The sequence below is a fragment of the Impatiens glandulifera genome, chromosome 3 (genome assembly GCF_907164915.1).
Source record: "Impatiens glandulifera chromosome 3, dImpGla2.1, whole genome shotgun sequence".
Classification (NCBI taxonomy): domain Eukaryota; kingdom Viridiplantae; phylum Streptophyta; class Magnoliopsida; order Ericales; family Balsaminaceae; genus Impatiens; species Impatiens glandulifera.
In genome coordinates, this window is record NC_061864.1 from 30,151,457 (window position 1) to 30,157,286 (window position 5,830).

The following is a 5,830-nucleotide window of genomic DNA, read 5'->3' on the forward strand; positions in this document are numbered from 1 at the left end:
TTTAGGATTTGGCTATGCCAGTCCAGACAAGTCTTGTAAAAAGTTAAAATCAACAATATACAAGTTTAAGCCAATAAACTTTGTTAGAGGGAGTTTATTTTATAAAGGGACTGATCCAAGCTGTGAAGATCTAACCTTAAAGGATGAGATTATTTATGTCAAGCCAACTGTAAGCTAGTTAAAACCTAGGAAGGAAGTAGCCAGCAAGTCTGGAAAAACAAAATCTGACAAGAAGTCAAGGAGTTTTAAACAAAAACTATCCTCTAAGGTTAACAAATCAGCTGCTAGCAGGAAGACATCTACTAAGCCTAAATCATACGCACTAATCACTACACAACATGGGAAATCCATAAGGATAACTCAAATATGGATTCATAAGGGACTGATTGACCGATGACCCAAGTGAACGTGGACACCAAGTTATAAATATGTACTTTTATAGGTTCAACAGGTCAACTGCATGGAGGAATCCAGAAGCATACTCTTCTAAAAATATGCTCCAACAAATCAACAAGTGGTAGACATATTCACGAAGCCACTCTCCGAGACTAATTTTTCTTTCCTTAAAATGATTTTGGTCTTGTAGACCTTAACTTATTTAATTTTAAAACATGCATAAATTGAGGGGGGAAATTTGATGTTTAAAATGATTAGACAGACGTATATAGATGTTGGTCCTAATTGATCTAATTAAATCAGTCATCTAAAGGATTTATGTACTTAGACGAATACTTTCTTAAGCAACATGCAAATTAAGCTTGGTTATACATCTATTTGTGAGACAGACGTCTAAAGCGCTTGTAAACGAGCATAGTTAGACGATGTCTGAACAAACGCATGTTAGACGTCTGTAGATGCGCGTAGTTAGACATCGTTTAAACTAGACATCTACCCAACTTAGATGCAAGGAATGCAGATGGCATATTAGACGTCTAACTATGTGTACCTTTGGATGTTTTATCTTCAGATAAATCATGGACAATTATCACACTAATATGCGCTGTTATTTATTTTTCCCGCTCAAACAGTATAAACAGTCATATTCCAAATTTCGAATAACTTAAAGACACGTGTCTTTCAGCGTTAAAAATATGACTAAAATACCCGATAATTAATTATTTTACGACTTTGCATTTATTAAGGATTTAGTAAAAGACGTTTAATGATGACTACTTTTGGGAAAAAGTTTTTAAATCAATGACAACGTTATTTCAAATGATGTCTCTTGAACATGTGACTGTTCATTTTCTATTTAAGGACAACTTGCATGCATAAAGGGTTTTTACGCTATTTGCAATCTTAAAACCCTAGTTTGATCTCTGCCTTCTCTTTAAAAGAAATCCTGATCCTACTTGTCTACTATCTTTTTCAAGAATGTCTGCTAAGAAGATCATCTCTCTCTCTCTCACAATATCTTGAAGGTAGATTTTGATTCGGTCTATGCTCTTGAACAACAAGATATTGTGGAGATGTTTAAATCTCTAGAGGCATCTGGCCTTAGAAAATTTCTCAACGGTCCTTTTATTATATATGAAGAAGAAGTTCGTGAGTTCTTCAAAACAGAGAAAGTGGTTGGAGATTGTGTCGAGGCAATAGTGAACGACGCAAATATTTCCTTCTATGAATCCATTTTCTCAAAGTTCTCCGAACTTCCTTCTAAGGGTCATATCTTTGATATTGCGATTACGGACGAGATCATCTCAGAAATGCAGATCGTTTTCTCGAACAACGATAGTCCAATCAACATCAATGGGAAAAAGAAAGACTTGAAGTCTTATTCCTTCCTTCTGAACGACATTGACGCGAAGTCGCTTCAGGCAAGGGCAGGGTCGTTTGATCTCTACACCCAATACATGTTTGAATACATGGTGGCTATAAATAGATGGATTCCAATCAACTAGGCACTCTGTTCTCAACTATTTGTCAGATGATTTCTCCATCAAACAAGTAGAGTGTGGGATTCTCTATCCAACTCGGCTGGCTTTTGGAGCATCTGGGAGTTCCTATGGGTAGGGGTGCGACTTTTAACTCCTGCCGAATATTACTAACATCTTAGTGAGGGGATCCTTGCAAGGATGAAACTCACTAAGGAGTTGAATCTTGAATCCTCCGGTCAATAGACGAGTGGTCAATCGATCACTCGGTCCAAGCGCCCAACGACTTCTAACCGCAAGACAACTACAAAGAGGGCCAAATCTTTAGTAATGGAGTCTGTTGCGAGCTCTAATAGCTAAAAGAGGGATCCTATTAGGGACTCAGGAGAAGTTGATTTCATCCCTAAAAGAGAGAGATAAGGGAGAACCCCCATTGTCGCGATCCCTCTATCATCTTTCTCGCCATCGCCATCAGCCAACCTAGTGAAGAGGCAGGCTGAGTCGTCTTATCATGTTACTGATCAGACAGAGGCATCTAAACCCGCTTAAACGTCATCTAAGGTAACTTTCTACCCTTATGGACGTAGTGCCCAATATCGAAGTTCCAATAGTGGAACAAGCTGAAAGACCAACTGTTGAGCCAGTTGGTCAAAATGATGAATGTATTCACAAGGAAAACACGTATGCTTTCCTTGATGAACCAGTAGATGCAGATGTTACTAGTAATATTAACATCTCAACCGAAATGGAGCAGGTGACAGTGCCTTCGCCTACTGCTACTGTTACTACCGAACAAGCACATGTTCATACTAATGTTGCGACGTCTTTCGTCAAGATAAATATAGAAACACAGCCTCAGAAAGCCACATGCATTGTTACTGAGCTTCCAAAAGATGCATTCCAAAAAGCTCCCTCACCGTTTGAGATTTGGAGGGCAGCCCACGAGACTTAAGGAATCTATTTTAGAGAGCCTTCCTATGCTCCTAAACCTGTTGAAGTAGCAGGAAAAGGAAAAGGTGTTACTGAGGATGTTCTAGAAAACATATCTGAAGTAAATTTCATATTCGACCTCATCATGGAGAATGTTGAGGTAAAAGATGATGGAAAGATCGAAACCTTTGACATTTGTAAGAGTCACAGACTTTATTCACAATATAGTGAAATTATTTCCAGTAAGAAGACTGCAACAGAAAGGAAAGAATTGGTGAGAATGGAGAAGTGCATTCTCAAATAGGCAAAAACAACAAGTGTCCATGAAGCACTTAAAAGAAAAGAATTTATCGTGGCAAATGCGATGGGGCATGCTCTTTTTCCTATGCTCGAGGCAAGGAAAGCAAACTTCAAACCCCTTTCCAGGGATGCTAATTCAGAGAAAAAGGCTCTTAAACGCCTCGACTTGCTCATGAAGACCTATTGTTCTACTGTCCTCCAATACGTTCACGGTATAAGGTCTTCTAGATTTGATATCTTTCGACCCGAATCATCTGTAGAAGAGATCAACTGCTAAAATGAGGAGGAGCCGATCATTCACTTTGATGACATTCCATATCCCCAAGGTGAAGGTCGTCCTTTATCTAGAGCTGAGCTGACACCGCCGTCGTCTGAAGTTAAACTAGACTCTCCAATCCTCGAAGAAGAGGAAGTAGTTGCCCTTGACACTAAACAAACACCTATCATTCAGAGATGTTCGAAATTCCCCCGACGTCTAAACAAAGAAAATCACCATCGGTTGAGGGGGAATCCTCAAGGTCTTCCGAACAGGGACTGACTTCACAAGCTAAGGGGGAACGTTTGAAGCCATCTGATCAAGAGCAAACTCCGTTTGCTGAGGGGGAACGTCTCATTCTCAGAGGGATCCAGAATCAGAAAAAGCCAAGTCCTCTTTTTCGTCTGAAGAAAAGACATCTTAAGAAAGACCGTCCACTCCTCCAATCACTCGTCACTTATCTTCTGTGAGGATAGCCGGTTCTCTTCATGAACATCTCCCTGAAATTCCTCATCAATCTGAAGATATCTAAGGATATCTCAAAGAGCTGTGTGCTAAATTCAACAGAAATAGAAATGACTCAAGGGATATGATAAATGCTCCTTCAGAACCCACCCAAGGCAAAGAACTAGAGCAGTTAATAAAAGTAAGCATGCATACTACCCAAGACAAAGAACTAGAGCAGTTAATAAAAGTAAGCATGCATACTAATCCTATTTGCTCTTCCCCATCACACTCTCATATTGTATCTTTTGTCCCTCCTTCGTCTAAGGAAGCTTCTCCCGGAGACGCAAGCTTTCACACAACTATTATGGATGCATTGGGCACAATGCAATAGAATATAACAAATATGTCATCTAGACTACAAAATATGGAAAGGAGATACGCAAAGAGCAAAGAATCCTTTACCTCCATAACTGTTGCTCAAAAGGCCATAGACAAAAATCTGTTGAGAATTACATATGAAGTAAACCTTCTTCACACTCAGTACAAGAAGTTGGAAAAGAATTTGCACAAACAACACTCTGATTATCATGCTTAATCGAAGAATTTCAATCTAGAGACAAGGTCCTTGATTGAATATGTTCATTCTCAAGTATTGGAGGTTTCCAATTCTCTAAGAAGTGCTTAAGCCGAACGTCTAGAGCAAGCAGAGAATGTTGCAATGCGTTTTTAGGCTGATGAAGATGCTGAAGCTGTTGCTGCAAAGGAAAGAGCTCTCATTGCTACCAACCCTAATAATGTTCAAAAGGAGGAAGGAAACAATAGAGGGGGGTCAAGCTCTGCTCATGGAACACAATCTAAAAGAAAACCCACTCAGGGTGGCCGAGACAGTTGTCAATCTGATAGAGGTGGCCATGATCGTGGAGGACATAGAGGTGATAGAGGCAGTGGTAGAGGTGGTCGAACAATTGGTCAGTTACTGTTAGATAAAATAAGACCGGTTCAAATAAACCTAACTTAAATAAATTTTCCATGCAGGAACAAGGAACCGAACCGGAACCGGCTAAAGAAAACTAACCGGTCAAGCTACCAAACCGATCAAGAATACTTGGAACGTGACCGCACAAAGAAAGGATCGGCCAAAGCTTAAAACCGGAATCATCAAATAGCCGATCATTCAAAAGGCAGAGAAATAACCGGAAGAAGTCCGATTACATCACTCATACCAAAAGCCTTTCGGCTAAGTCAAATGACCGACCAGTACAAGAAGACAATTCGGGTATCTGTTGAGAACGATATCAAAGGAACAGACTGAACACTTCCACATTCATGCAAGTCTGAGGAAAGACTGTAGGCTGCAGAAGACAGTACTACCGGATCTTTCTACTTCGGGATAAGACAGAAGGGAAATCTTCCAAGTACAGACAACTGTCCAACAGACAGTGCCTACATCAAGTAAAAGACAAACCCGACAGGTTTGTCTTACTCACCGGAAGAAACAGACCGACAGGTCTGAGACAGAACACCAGGTCTGAGGTTGACCATCAGGTCTGAGGAAGCGACCGCAGGTCTGAACCTCTGAAACACTGAATCACTGCACCTCTGCTCAGCCAATCAGATTCAAGGAAGTGAAATATGACCGTTGGCATATTTCACCTATAAAAGGAGGCAGGTGCAGAAGAGTAAATGCGAGACATCAGTGTGATATTGGGACATTGAGAGACATACATTTGGGATAACGAGCGCCAAGAGCATTTACTACAAGTGATAAGATTGTGCTGTTTTAGAAAGCCTAAGTGTTAAAAGTTAAAGTGTTTTACAATTTCGGTGTAAATTGTAAGAGTGTTATCGAGCAGGAAATAAGTCTCGATCGGTTTGTACTTGTATTCCTTAGTGAATATCCTTCTCGCGGCTTCGAGAGGAAGGGGTGACGTAGGAGTTTTATCTCCGAACATCCATAAAATCTGTCTTGTTATTTACTGTCTGCCGGTTTCATTACTTGACCGATTTATACCACTATAACCGA